This window comes from Gadus macrocephalus, chromosome 16 (assembly GCF_031168955.1).
Source record: "Gadus macrocephalus chromosome 16, ASM3116895v1".
NCBI classification, from domain to species: domain Eukaryota; kingdom Metazoa; phylum Chordata; class Actinopteri; order Gadiformes; family Gadidae; genus Gadus; species Gadus macrocephalus.
In genome coordinates this window covers 5,439,413-5,453,798 of record NC_082397.1, presented here as the reverse complement: position 1 = coordinate 5,453,798, position 14,386 = coordinate 5,439,413, and positions in this window count along the sequence as shown.

Here is a 14,386-nt window from a genome sequence, read left to right as displayed (position 1 = left end):
AATAATAAACAACAGTGTTACCCCTTATGTTTTTTTTCATGACGACCAAAAAAAACAACAGTGTTACCCCCTTTATGTTTTTTTTCATGACGACCAATAAAAATCAACAGTGTTATCCCTTATGTTTTTTTTCATGACGACCAATAAAAAACAACAGTGTTACCCCTTATGTTTTTTTTCATGACGACCAATAAAAAACAACAGTGTTACCCAGGGACGCGGGAAGTGGGGGTGCTTAGGGTGCTGCAGCGGCCCCTGGCTGTAACTGCAAGTGAGAAAGTTTTCTGAACAAATCAATACTTTTTTTTTGTTGGATAATTTTATCATACAACATGATTTTTCATTAAATTATTGACATCCACCCTTTTTATGATATTTATCATATTATCGGTACTATGCTGATTTTACATAAGCATGTTGGTGTTCAACATCTGTTGTAGTGAACATTCTAAAACTGGTGTAAAATGTTGCTGCCATATTAATAGACACGTTGAATGTTATCGTTTTGATTCTGGAATCCCGCACGTAAACTGGTTGGCAAAAAAAGAGCAAAGACGGGCGGTTCACTTGACGGAGAAATCATCACCTTCCTCATATCAGACAACTCGTAAGTCTGGATGAAAATTAAGGCTTTCTATTATTGTCACTTTCCTTTGTAAACCTTTAGAAATAACCTCCTGAATCCTTGTTATAACGCTGTGTATAATCCCGGACCGCAACAGTTTGTCGGCATGTTGTTAGTGTGTGAAATTCAGCCCAGTATCAGCCGAGTTGACTCTAATTTCCACATTGTTTATTTGCTAACGTTTGTGAATAACAGTGGCTAGTTGGCAGAACTCTTTTTACACACCAGTAGAGTGTTTATCAGAGCGGATCCCGGAATGTGACATCACCCCTCATCTCGTCTCTGTAAACAACGGATGTTGCGCAGCATTTATTATGACGTCATTATATAGATTCTCTCTCAGCACCCCCCCCTCAGACTGACTTCCCGCGTCCCTGGTGTCTGCGTATATGTGTGTGTGTGTGCCTGCGGGCATGTGTTTTCCTTGTGGGAGAAAGGTACTGTATTGGGTTTGTTTACCATTTTCTTTCATTAATTTGTCCATGGAAGTGACACACAATATTCATGAAGGAGGCCCTGCTTTTATCCCTGCTTTTATTTGATTGTTTATTTGCTGAGGTTCGCAATGAGTAAAAAACATTGTACTTCCCTTTTGGATGGTGGATGTTTGGATATTTACTTCCCCGCTGTGTTAATAGAATGAATATTGAGACTCCACTGTCATTGTGTGTGTGTGTGTGTGTGTGTGTGTGTGTGTGTGTGTGTGTGTGTGTGTGTGTGTGTGTGTGTGTGTGTGTGTGTGTGCATACATGTTTACATTCTAAAGCAGGTGGGGGTGGATGGATGGATGGATGGTGGATAGAATGATTAAGACACAAACACAACACATCTTACATGGATCATTAGTGAAGTTTAATGTTAACCTGCATGGCTTGTTCTTTTTTTTGTTTCTTTTTTCAACACACCAGATACACTGTTAATATTTACACAAAGAACTCAGGATGTAAAAAATAATGGTTCAATTCTTTCACACTTTCTTTCCTACCACAGCTCTAGTTGTGTCTGCTACATCAGATGATTACCGTCCACTCAAATGTACAGATGAGGGTTTCAAGAGAAATATACGCACTATTTAGAAAAAGAAAAGTAACATGAAACAAAAAAAAGTTATAAACAAAAATCATAGAAAAAGATTAAGGGAGAGGATGCAATCATCAACACAATTGAGGACAGACAAAACAATTTAGAAATAAATAGAAGTACATTTCATTCCAAGAATGCAGTAGCGGTAATAATATTAATCACAGTTATAGTCATAATAATAATAACGGTAGTAATAATAATAATAATAATAATAATAAGGGAGGTTGTTATTAACAATGTGTCACAAGAAAGCATTCTGTGTGTTTGTGTTTTCATACAGCAGTTACACCAAGACAACATGTCGATGCTGCAGTTCAAACCGGACGAAACCGGTTCCACTCAGAACTCGCACACCGATTCAGCCATCGCAGGACAACAATGAGCAAAAGGAGATTTTTTTTACCCAAATTCAAACAACCGTCAAGAGTAAACACTAACACCTTCAACATCTTAAGGGTTAATCTACTTGTCTTTTTTTAAACATCTTTCACATCGAGCACAAACACAAGTATTCTCATTTTTTATCCTAAACACAAACCTGACATGGCAAAAAGAAAATGTGTGAACCTTTCAGTTATTTATGCAGTTGTGTTATGTGTCGTGGACGTGTGGTGTGTGTTGGGGGCAGTGTGTTAGAGTTGGCTCGTTGTAGGAGAGTTAGCTTATGTATGGTTTAATAGCGACAGTCACAGTGTGTGTTATATATTTGTAAAGCTCAATCGATACAGTCTATACGGAAGTGTTCTCTAGAAAAATACAGTAGCAAGCTCTTTCTTCAGCGGATTATTGTTCAACTCTTTAGGCTTTTGAGAGGTGCAATCCTAAAATAAAACATTTCAATATGTGGGAGGGCTGTCCTGGGAAAAAAAAGTTGGCTATTTGAGCAATTGTTAAAAAAAAATAAAATAATGAAAACTAAACAAACCTTGAATACACCATGAAAAACAAAGTTTTCCTAGGGCAGCCCTAAAAAGTGATTGTCATATTCATCTATTGCACCTGCGTAGAGGAGGCTCTGTTCCCCCCCTCGATAAAAATTCCCACCCAGGACCCTTGTGTTAATTAACCTTCCAGTAAACTCCATTTAGAAACACAGCGTGTGGCAAGCAGTAATGTAAACTAGCTGAGCATGTTGCCAATCTTTGCTGTACATTCCCTTGAACAAATACGGTCGAATGTAAACGTTAGCATGGAAGCAAATGGAAAACAATACAAAATAATACGACTAAAAATACACATTAGCGAAATAGAATGCTCCTAGCCTTAGCAACTAACAATACTGCTATGAATAATATTCATAATAACATTAATAATAATTATATCAATATACTGTCATGTAAGAGGGAAAAATAGTTGCTTATTTTTAGCCCTTATCTGTTCTTATTTTATGGTGAGGACAACGTGTCTTTCTTATAATTCAACCTATCCAAATCGAATAAAAATATGGCTGCAGTTTTTTAATGATGAGGGGAAGAAGGGAGTAACTGCCAATTCCGACCACTCTGCCAATAACTCATGAAAAAGGGGGGCAGGCCATGTCCTATTTATAAGTAAACAATTCTAAAAAAGTATTAATAGTTACATCATTTTTTTCAGATTACACATCCAAATCACAAATACAGTACGTTATGTAGTTTTTCTTGAAGAAGCAAGCATATAATCGACAAAAAAAACAACGGAAAAAAGCAACAATGAACACGGATATAAGCGGTCACGGCCGCGGTGAGTCAAATAAAAAACGAAATTGAAAAAGCGACCAAATAAACAAAAGAATGGCAAACACAGTACATGGTTAGACACGTAGCGTTGGGAATGAGGACCCGGATCCCACGGGCACATGGGAGCAGCGGAGAGGGGTGGAGGAGGTTGGAGGAGGGCGGTGGGGAGATAACAGCGTCTAACGGCTAACAGCACTAGGTGTCGTGTTTCTATACGCTACGCCTTCCGTGATACAAGCAGTGCACGACACACAAGGTAGGGACAAGGGGGGGGGGGGGGGTTTGGTCACAGAGGGAGGACGGAGACAGCTCACATATAAAAGACACCACCCGTATACTGAGCTCACACTACACCGACGTTTGGAGGAGTTGGAGGGAGACAGGGGGAGGCGTCGCAGTCGTGGTTGTTGGTGCCGCGTACGGTTCCGCTGGTCGTTGCGTAGATCCTCGGAGGTGTGTGTGGGGGGGGGGGGGGGGGGGGGGGGGCACTGCGGGGGTCACCGCGCCTCACACCGACTGCTCCCTGGAGTAGGTGAAGGGGGCTCGCGGACCAGGCACAGGGTGGCCCATGTTAGGGGGGTAGGAGATCTCTTGGCCCGGAGGCTGCTGGTGCAGAGGGCGGTGGGGGTGGGCGTAGGGGTGTTGGGGCAGGAAGGAGGTGGGAGGCTGGGGGTGCGCTGCCGGTGGTGGGGCCGGCTGGGAGAAGGTCTCCATGGAGCAGATCGGCTGGTAGGTCACGTACGGGGCCGGGTTCAGAACGTCTTCTGGGCGCCGCCCACAGTTCTGCAATGACACCGCGCACAGGAAGTGAGGAAGGGGCACTTCCTGTCTGGGTGACAGGAAGCAGTGAACGCAGGACGGTGGTATGACCGTGGACACAATGGCTTTTGGTTTAAGGATTGGATAACAAGCCACGCACACCCACAAACGCACGCACACACACACACACACACACACAAAGACACACAGGGTGAGATGAATGTTTAGTTTTCGGAGCTGAGGAACGTTCTAGTTGATATTCAGGACACACAATCCAATTTGAGAGCGGAACGCCAGTGGTGTTCTCGAAAGCTTTTGAATGCACATACTTTTCCCACACTGATCCTTCTTACCCAGATTCATAAATTGTTTGCTCATATTCATTTTCGTGTGCATTGATCCTAGTACTTCTTTGACTTTCTTTTGTGTTTGTTTATTGCAGGACTGAGGGTAGAAAACAAAGAGCATATTTCACCACTGGAAGACAAACTCATCACTACACCAGCAATGCTAATTCCATTATTGGGGTCAATGTGTTTTAGGTTTTACAGGCTTACAGGTCAAATCACACCACACCAGTAGGGACGGTTGAAACTCGCAATGTGTTTTTCTGTCACACGACCCCAAGATTACGCAGGGGCTAAAAGATAAATAAAAACTAAATTCTGTCATGATACAATAGGAGAGGATGATAAACGGCAGCAGCCATTTAGCGCCGTGTTGTCAAGTAGATCTAAGTCGCGGCGTGTCAGTTACCAAACCATGAGAACATTGAGGTTTGACTCTGTGATTAGCCTATGCTTGCGAGAGGATACAGTGTGAGGTTCTTATTTGTATTTGCAATCAGAGCGGCGCGTTCACCTTGTAAGCAGCACCAACCACCACGTTATCTCACGCAGTGCTCTTTAAGAGTCATAATTAATTAATATGTTCTCGACGCGTCGTCTTGTCGCCCAGCCAAGCGAGTTCTGGCCAGCGTCCATGGCAAAGAAACAAAAGCTTATTTAGTTTATTTTTTCGCTGTGCCACTTGGATGGCTTCAAACCGGGTTTCTGTGGCTGAACAGCATTGTTGTTGTTTTATTTGCCAGAATGGTGCCAATTAAGGTAATTAACATTAACAAATTAATTTTAATTTCATCAGTGAGTATTAGATATACAATATTCCGAACATATTTGATGTGAGTGCGGCATAATTGGTTAACCAAGTCAGAGTATTTGAAAGAATATTTTGATCATAGAAATGCACACTTAGAGGCGTTTGATGGGGTTTACCGGTATCTTTTTTACTGCACCGTTTTCATGGCCACATTTTGCGGAGCTTTCATACGAGGACTACTTGACTACCCTTTGATGTAAAGGTTAATTTCTTGAAATACTTTGATATAAAGGTACATTTATTAATTTCCATATACAAGCGGCCATCACTGCCATTGCTGAATATATATATATATATATGTATATATATATATATATATATACAGTATCAAAACCCTGGTATACATACCGTGTGTATTCCAGCACAGGGAGCAGTGTGTTGTGGTTAAGTGAGTTGAATTATATTCAGGAAAAACCAACATTCAGAAACCAAAAGGATGAGAATGAAAATGGAACTTACGGACGTTCCCCAATCATCTCTACATCTACGAACACCATGATCCCAGCACTAAACAAGGTTAGATGGTTGGGGAGCGGTGGGCGAGGAAAGGGCGAGGATGACGATGATGATGATGATGATGATGATGATGGTGATGATGATGGTGATGGTGATGGTGATGGTGATGGTGGTGGTGATGGTGATGGTGATGGTGATGGTGATGATGGTGGTGGTGGGGAGGAGGAGGAGTAAGATGATGAGGAAGAGGACAGTGAAAGAAGAACATGAAGACAGTGACTGAAATGTGTCCAACTGCATTTGTTCAGGTTTTTTTTGCACTTCCAAAGATCCAAGGATAATTGAGGGAGGTAATGACGTTGCATGGAGCGTGGAAGACAGCGGCAGATGGGAGGCACATTCATCAGCATTTCAGCAAGGGACATTCCTCCTAGCTGGGCCTCACCAACTTGTGAGCGACATAAATCAATGAGGCATTGCTCTCGCTCTCTCTCTGAATTCAAAGAATTTATAATGTTTGGCTGCCACCCAAAAAAGCGATTCTCGGTTGTTTCTAGTTTACTCAATTTCAATAGAATTTCAATAGAAAAAGCACAACTCCTACAGCCACCCGTATATGACCGGCGACCTCCAACTCCCAGACCAAACCCATGCAGAGAAAGGCCACCATCAGTCCTCCAGTCTTTCAGGCAGAGAATGAAGAGACTCTGCTGTGAAGGTATATTGGTCCTTTTTAACCGTTGTTCGCTCTCTTGTAACCCTCCCAAGGCAGGAGCACTTAAGGAGCAAGTTGCATTGGGAGGGGGAAAAGAAAGTCAAACGGTCTCAGGTCAGCAACAGGGACAACTGCAGAGAGAGGGGCTGGGGCAAACTTTTAATTCACTAAAGTCGGTGGGAAAAAGCAGTGCTCTGATGCAACATTTCAGGAGACAGGTCTGGAACGGTGTGTCTGTTCCCTACACGTATCACAACTGCCCAGGGTGCTTCTGGATGCGAAAGCCGATACATAAGCCCTGCTTTGATGCGCGAAGGCAAACCCAGGATGCGGGCACGGGTACGAGCCGCAGTCCTGCGGATACTTTGAAGAGAAATAAAAAACACAATCAGTGCCGTGGGGGGGACCTGGACGGGCTTCAAGCAGAAGCTGTCCTGGGGTGATCGCCAAATGTTTTAATTTCCTGAGACTTTAACAAGCATGCAGCAACATGACCAGGCAGTCATCACACCAAAAATGGTGCGATTTGCTGTACGTAAATTTGTTAACTGGAGCAATCTTTGCCGTACATCTGTTAGCTAACGGTCATGGTTCTCGTTAGCAGGATGACTCAGAATGAACCAGGCCAACATGTAAGTAGAGTTTACTTCAAAGGCCCTTTATAGATACATTATATATTTATATACATGTAATTCGGTAGACGTCTTCATCAAATGCATCTGAAGGTGCTGGCCCACTGACGCATGTTACTTTAAGAGCACAAGGTGTATTTCCCTCACTTAACCACTAGGGAGTAGGACCAAACATATAAGCCGTAAATAGCCACAAGGGGAGCAAGACCTTACTGAAGGCTGCAATAAATACTTTAGCCACAGAAGGCAGCACCACAGACCAGGCGAGGCAGCCGAGGGTTGCGTCACACCGGCTCCTCCCACTACTTCCGGGCCGCGCTGTTCAGACCATAACAGCCTACAGATCGAGCATGCTCTTCAGAATCTTCTCGGCAGCTATTGGACATACAAGGGTTAATGTTTTTGATCAGCTAGGAGACGCTCGACACGTGTTAAGATACGCTTGAACCTCCCTTTGCTCCGTAGTCTCAATTTACCATACCGAAAATACTTTATACTAAATAAAGTCTCTTAAAAGCTATCCTTTGGATTTGACCACTTTCCTTGAAGAACTCAGCACGCAATAAACCCTAACAAAGGCCAACATGCCCGGCCGTGGGGCCGTAGCGATACACCTTGGTGGTGGCTGTAGGCTGTTGTCGGATTAGGTCTTCTGTATCTGTTTTCTGTCCAATCGTCGTTGGCTAACCTCAGCCAGCGTTCTGTGGTTAGGTGTTGGTGTTCGATGGGGGAGTGTGCACGCATCTTCAGAATACAGTGAGTGAATACATTCATCACGCGGTTGGAAACCCAGTGGGAATCGAACCCATAATCCCGGCAGTGCGACAACCCCAGTATATGAAATCACTTTTAGCTCTGCTAAAGAGTACATTTACATGCTCAATGTGGTCCCAATAATTATGATGGCAAAGTCAAAAGAACCCCGAGTTACTTTGTCTTCGTACAGACAAGGTGAGCACATACAGAAAAGATGGATCTACTTATGACCTGGGTTGCAAAATTACATTTTCCTTAGTATGAATGAACGACAACAAAATGCATTCCTTCATCAGATATCTCCTACTACAGCATCTGTGAGGTTTTCTTTTGTTCTTTTATCTAAGGTGGTGTTTGGCAGGGTTAATCCCAGCATGACCGGACCACAGGTCACAGACTTAGCGAGATCCAGGGGGCTATGTCGAACTGGGATTAGATACTAGCCCTCTCACCCCAGACCCTTCCCCAGGTGGGGCAGCAAACAGGGACAGCTCGCTCTATATATGTCAGTGTTTCCCCACCATGTTTGGGCCCTGATCCCAATTAAAAGTCAGGAGGAGTTTGCACCGCACTAAGTGGTTAGTAGTCGTAGTAGCAGTAGACTGTCGTTATATAGAGGATCATTATTAAACCTTTCAAATTATGATCATGCTATCATCAATAATGTATCATTAAAAACATAAAGATTACAAGGCGGCCTTTGTAATCACTTACGACCACTTATGTATAACTTCAAATTGGGTGGTGATCTCTGGTTATCCTTTAAGGCAGTGGTCTTCAACGTTTTCCCGGCCAAGGACCCCCAAACTGACGGAGAGATGGAGCGGGGACCCCCTACTTATATATTGTATAAAATTGTGTTTCATATTAAACTATCCTTCTTCTTAATTGAAGGAGCAGGCAGAGAAAAGCTCTCTCCATCGGATCAAAAGTGTCCATGTAAACGCGGCTAATGTGTTGTATTCATGTTAATGTGTAGTTGAAGACATTTCGATTTGTGGAAACAATTAGGGGGGGGAATATAAAAAACATGTCTAACAAAAACTTTCGCGACCCCCCTGCAGTACCTCCGCGGACCCCCTGTTGAAGAACTCTGCTTTAAGGGGTTTGTGGATGTACCGAACCAGCTTCTGGGATGTATCTGTTTAGAGTTCCCCTCAGACTACTGGCCAACAAGCCCTAATGTGTGTCAGACGAATTGAAATAGAATTTGCTATGCAGCGGAATTAATAGGAAAAGCTCTCTCAAATGAAGTTGTATCCCCCATTAGTATTCGTGTTCCATGTCGTTCAGTTGGCTACACAGGGATGAGGAGAGAGCTGCACAAACAGGGCAAGGGCAAAGCATTTGAGAGTAATGATATGTCATGCAGAGTACTACATTGATTTCTATTTGTTTATGAATAAAACAACATTGTCTCTCGTGTATCACAGACAATAGCACACAATAAAAACATCATAATAACATATCCGTGTGCAGCCTCCGTGGAGAAATACTGATTTTATCTTTGGAGTGTCTTATATCTTCAGTGGTAAATCCATAGGGCTCCGACAATGATGTGATGGATGCTATGTTAGGTCTATAGTGAGTATATCCGTCGGGCTATGTTTATGTCCTGCCGGGCAATGTATATAGTGGTATATCTGTAGGGCTGTGTCTAAAGTCGTATATCTGTAGGGCTGTGTCTATGTCATGCCGGGCTATGTCTATAGTTTGACATCTGTAGGGCTGTGTCTATGTCCTGCAGGGCTATAGCTATGGTGTGATATCTACAAGGGCTATATCTATGGCGTAATATCAGTTCCTAGGTGTGGGTCCCAACTAATTCAGAGTGATGAATGGGGGTCTTCCAAGTCAGAGGGCGTGGCACCCATGGTGAGGGCAAAGATGGAGTGGACCCCTATGTCTCAGACAAAGAGAAGGTGTTGCATTGTGCACAAATCTTGCAGGTCTGGAGATGACCTCGCCACACAAACAGGCACACATGCACACACACACACACACACACAAACACACACACACACACACACACACGCACATGCACACACACGCACACACACACGCACACGCACACGCTCACACACACATTCGAACAAACACATATCAATGCATGCACTTTCACACACATGCACATGGATATACATCACTTTCACACACACTTACACACAAGCGCAATCGTGCACACACACACACACACACACACACACACACACACACACACACACACACACACACACACACACACACACACACACACACACACACACACACACACACACACACACACACACACAGTCCCAGAAGAGTGTGTTGTTTAATGAATCCTAGCATGGACAAGGTGAAAGCAAACCAAGGTGTTGGTATTTTCATCACATCCGAGACAGAGGAAAAAACAAAGTTTCACATGTTCTTTCTTATTCCAAACTTCCAACCCTGTTTCATTTCAGTCCAAAATAAATCTCCAGACTAATCAGGTTGAAATGCAGCCAAATTAACTCTAACGTTTTTCCACACACCTTGCCGAGGCTATCCTTAAGAGAGTAATCGTACAAGTCCCAGTTGATCCGCTTGCAGATCCCCACCATGCTAATGAAGCGAATGTTAAACGTAGTGCAATGTTTCCTTGGATATGACAGCTCAGCTCGCCTCAGCAGTATTCCAGCCAAGAGTTGGCTGGAGCTCCCCAGGCACATAAAGATGTCGGAAGTTCAACGGTTGGACACTTGGGGGAATCGCCTGCCCCTCCCTATCACAGATCATAATCATTCAAAGCAGGCTTCTGGGTTCTACCTACGGTTGTTGTTCGGTCAGAAGCAGAAACCATGAAAAACAGGGTAGTGGGGCCACATTATATGTTGTATGCCGCCTCAAACCTGTTGGGGTTTTCTCTCTGAGCACGTCACATTTCTATCTGCTTCATCCTAATGAGGCTTTACTTAATTAGTAAACATTATTTAATTAGCATCAATCAACTATAGGTTTTGATCGATTAACACTCACAACAATCAATCATCCTAATTGACAGGCATCAATTCAATAATTCAATATTTTCATTGGATTGTTGTTAAATAATTTAAAAAGAGAATTGAAAGAGTAATAAAAACATAAAAATACACATTACTCACATAGGGTGTTATATTACTGGTTATGTACCTTTACGCCCTGAGAATGTTATACCAGATCTAAAACTACTATCCTTATTTCAAAATCATACTTCCAGATTCCAGATCTACAACATGATTCTGGAACATCCATCTAGAATGCCACTCCACTCTAATCTGGACCTCTTTAGTTCAGCTCGGCATAGTCATGGCAACCGCAAACCGTCCTCGGCACTCTACCCAGTCGGTGAGCCCTCATGTCTGATGAGTTCTCACCTCCTGTTGGAAATATCTGTTGTTGTTACGCAGACAGGCACACACACACACACACACACACACACACACACACACACACACACACACACCCACGCTCACAAACGCAAACACACGCTCACTTACACAATCCCACACGCTTGCACAATAAAACCGGTTAGTTAATAAAACAGCACGTCGTTTGTTCTTAAAACAACCATTATTCCAAGTAACCGCGGCAAGGTTGCGACTTTACAAACAAACACTGCGCTCGCTAATCTAGCGGCGCTTGTGTCGACACACACTTCTGGCCGGGGCGCGGATCCGACCCCCCGTCGACCCGAGGAAGCTGGGCTGGAGATGAAAGGAGACAGGGAGGGAATTGCTCAACACTAGCTGATTAACACATCTGTGGAGGAACAGCGAGGCATACTTCTACGGTGAGCCAGATAAGAGGTGCGGACGCGTTGCCATCAAGGTAGCGCCACTATAATAGTCCGTACAAAGGTGTTTTTCGGTGAATTATAATGGGGCACGGTTTAACAAATGTATTCCGGCGGAGGGGGAAGGGGGGGGGGGGGGGGGGGGGTGCAGGATAACATATCGCTCCCGGCAATGAGAGTAATGGAACAGCCGACGGGTGTAGGGAAGCTTCCAAGCGTCTCACAGGTTATTTGGTAGACGAGACAAGAGGGGAAGGAACACACCTGAAATGGAAGGTTAATCTAAATTAAATCTGGCCCACCAAGACGTGCGTTTGGTGGGCCTCAGAGGGGGGTTGACGTGCAGGTGTGTTGGGGGGGAGATAGCCTCACTCTGCCGCTACACCATAGTCAGCTTCTACTTCACCCGCTTCTAGGTCTCGGTTTGCTCGAAGAGTGAACGACGTTAGCCGAACAAGTGTTATTATTATCACATTGTCGCGACATGAGCCAGTTCCTTATTGTACTGATCTCTTCCTAGATTTGACTATTAATGAAGACAATGGGGGGCCAGAACTATAATAGAAAAACATACAATTGCTATTAACAAAAGACTTCAACATCGGTCTGTGAAAAACGAGGCCCCCTCATGGGCTAAATAAAAGCACTGTTCATTTGCACAAATTAATTTTGTGGCCAAAATGAATTGCAAAGCGCTAATGGAAAGGGAATGCATAAATAATAATTTATCTGACATATGGGGAAGAGGGCTTACAGTCATTGGACTCAGCATCATCTAAGGTTTTCTTTGATTAATTTAAATAAATATATTGAACTATTTTAATTAACAAGTAACATTTTCATTATCATTACTATGGTTATCATTATTTGACACTTGACATTTTATAATTTCATTTGTCATAATTATCAATCTAACAGAGGTGATGGGAACATAGCCTGGGACAATAGCACCGCTGATTTGAAATAAAGTCCCCCTGTGTTGAATTAAGTGTTTGAACATAGATCCCGCCAACATAGATCTGCCTGACTTTTCAAAGTTCAGATCTCTTGTCATAAATAACTGGCCACAAGTCAGAGGAAATAAGGATGCATTAAATATTCATGAATCCAGCAGTTCCCTCCTGGGTCAGACTGTTCTACTTTATAGAGTGCTGGGATGTGATGTTGTTTGGGCATCCTCTCAACTTCCCCTCTCAATATAATCTATGTGTTTGGGTCTCTGGTGGCCGGATTCAGTGGAATTGGTTGAAAAACAAGCTTCTCGTCTTTTCATGTTTTACTCCTACGTACACAGATGACAGCCACAAGTTATTCATGTTGGGCATTTTCTCCAGATGGTTGCTGTTCGCATGACCCAAGGACGCATAAAATGTCATTTTCCATCCGCTGCCTAACCTGCTGACCGGCATCCCTAGCTGAGCACTATTGGAGTTAGCATTGCTTGAGGCGGATAACACTTAAGGGTCAGAGACGGTCACACAGCTTCAAACTCAGTCCCAAGCGACGTCCCTTAAGCCCTCTCGCACTGTAGCGTACACTTCTCTGTTTTCCTCTCCTCAAATCATCCCTGTTGTTTTCCTTCGCTGCCAGAAATGCTCTTGCTTTGCTTGGAGATATTAAAAGCTTTCCTTTTGCTTTGTATGACTTCCTAGGGCCGAGCTTCCTTTAATGTTAATTTCGTTTTTTTTTATGCGTCTGGTGTGTTCTGCTTCAACTGTCCCTTTTATAAACGTTGGCTGTGCCAACGTTGAGGAACTGAAAGCAGTACTTCTTTCTTAAAAATAACATAATACATAGCACCATAGTCGTGTTTCTTAGTTGGCAAATCCCATGTCAGTATTCGTATGATCCTGCTCCGTCTTATAAATGTAAAAATTCTGCAAACACAAATAAGCTAGGTGTTGTAGGCCTGCATATAGACACTAGTTGAAATGGTTATTCCGTTTCGCCATTACCGAGCAGTGCAGGACGGAGCTCAATAAACCGTTCTCCCTCCCTCAGCAATGTGTGAATGGAAAATGAAGTCTGTCACACCTCCACCCAAACACGGGAATCAGAAGAAGCCCTTCCTCGCATAGAATGTGGAATGCCCTTCTGACATTCCAGTGTGTTCATTAACTTCCCAGGGACCAGCCGGCATTTACATCAGAATACAATTTCCGAAAATTATTGAAATGGAGGATCGCATTTGGCTTTGGCTCGCAGCATGCTGAGCGAGCCACATCGAGTATTGCCATAGAAACTGGTCGGTGTGTGATCCAGAACGGGGATAGCAAGAGGTACTGAGGGCTGACTGCATAATGATGTTTTCAATTATACCGGGCTGTCTTCCACCGTTTACTACTGTACCGTTTTTTCGCCGTTAAAAAAACAAAGCTGTTTGTGTGTTACAGTAGATTGTTATTACGTCGTTAGATTGCTAGAGATACATTGACGATGTTGTGTTAGTTAAAGTAATTAAATACTTAGGAACAGCTTGACTCGAATAGCCAACATCCAGCGTGCCGGGAGGGGTTTCAGACATCCCTGTAATGGAATATCTCAAGGCTGAATATTGTAAGGATTAATAGAACTGGGGAATCTTTTTACATGACAGACCAGACACGAACGGAACAGCTGCTGGGCTGACACTCCAGGCAGTGAATAAACCTTTTTTTTTTTTTTTTTATAAAGTAGCTTTATACATGA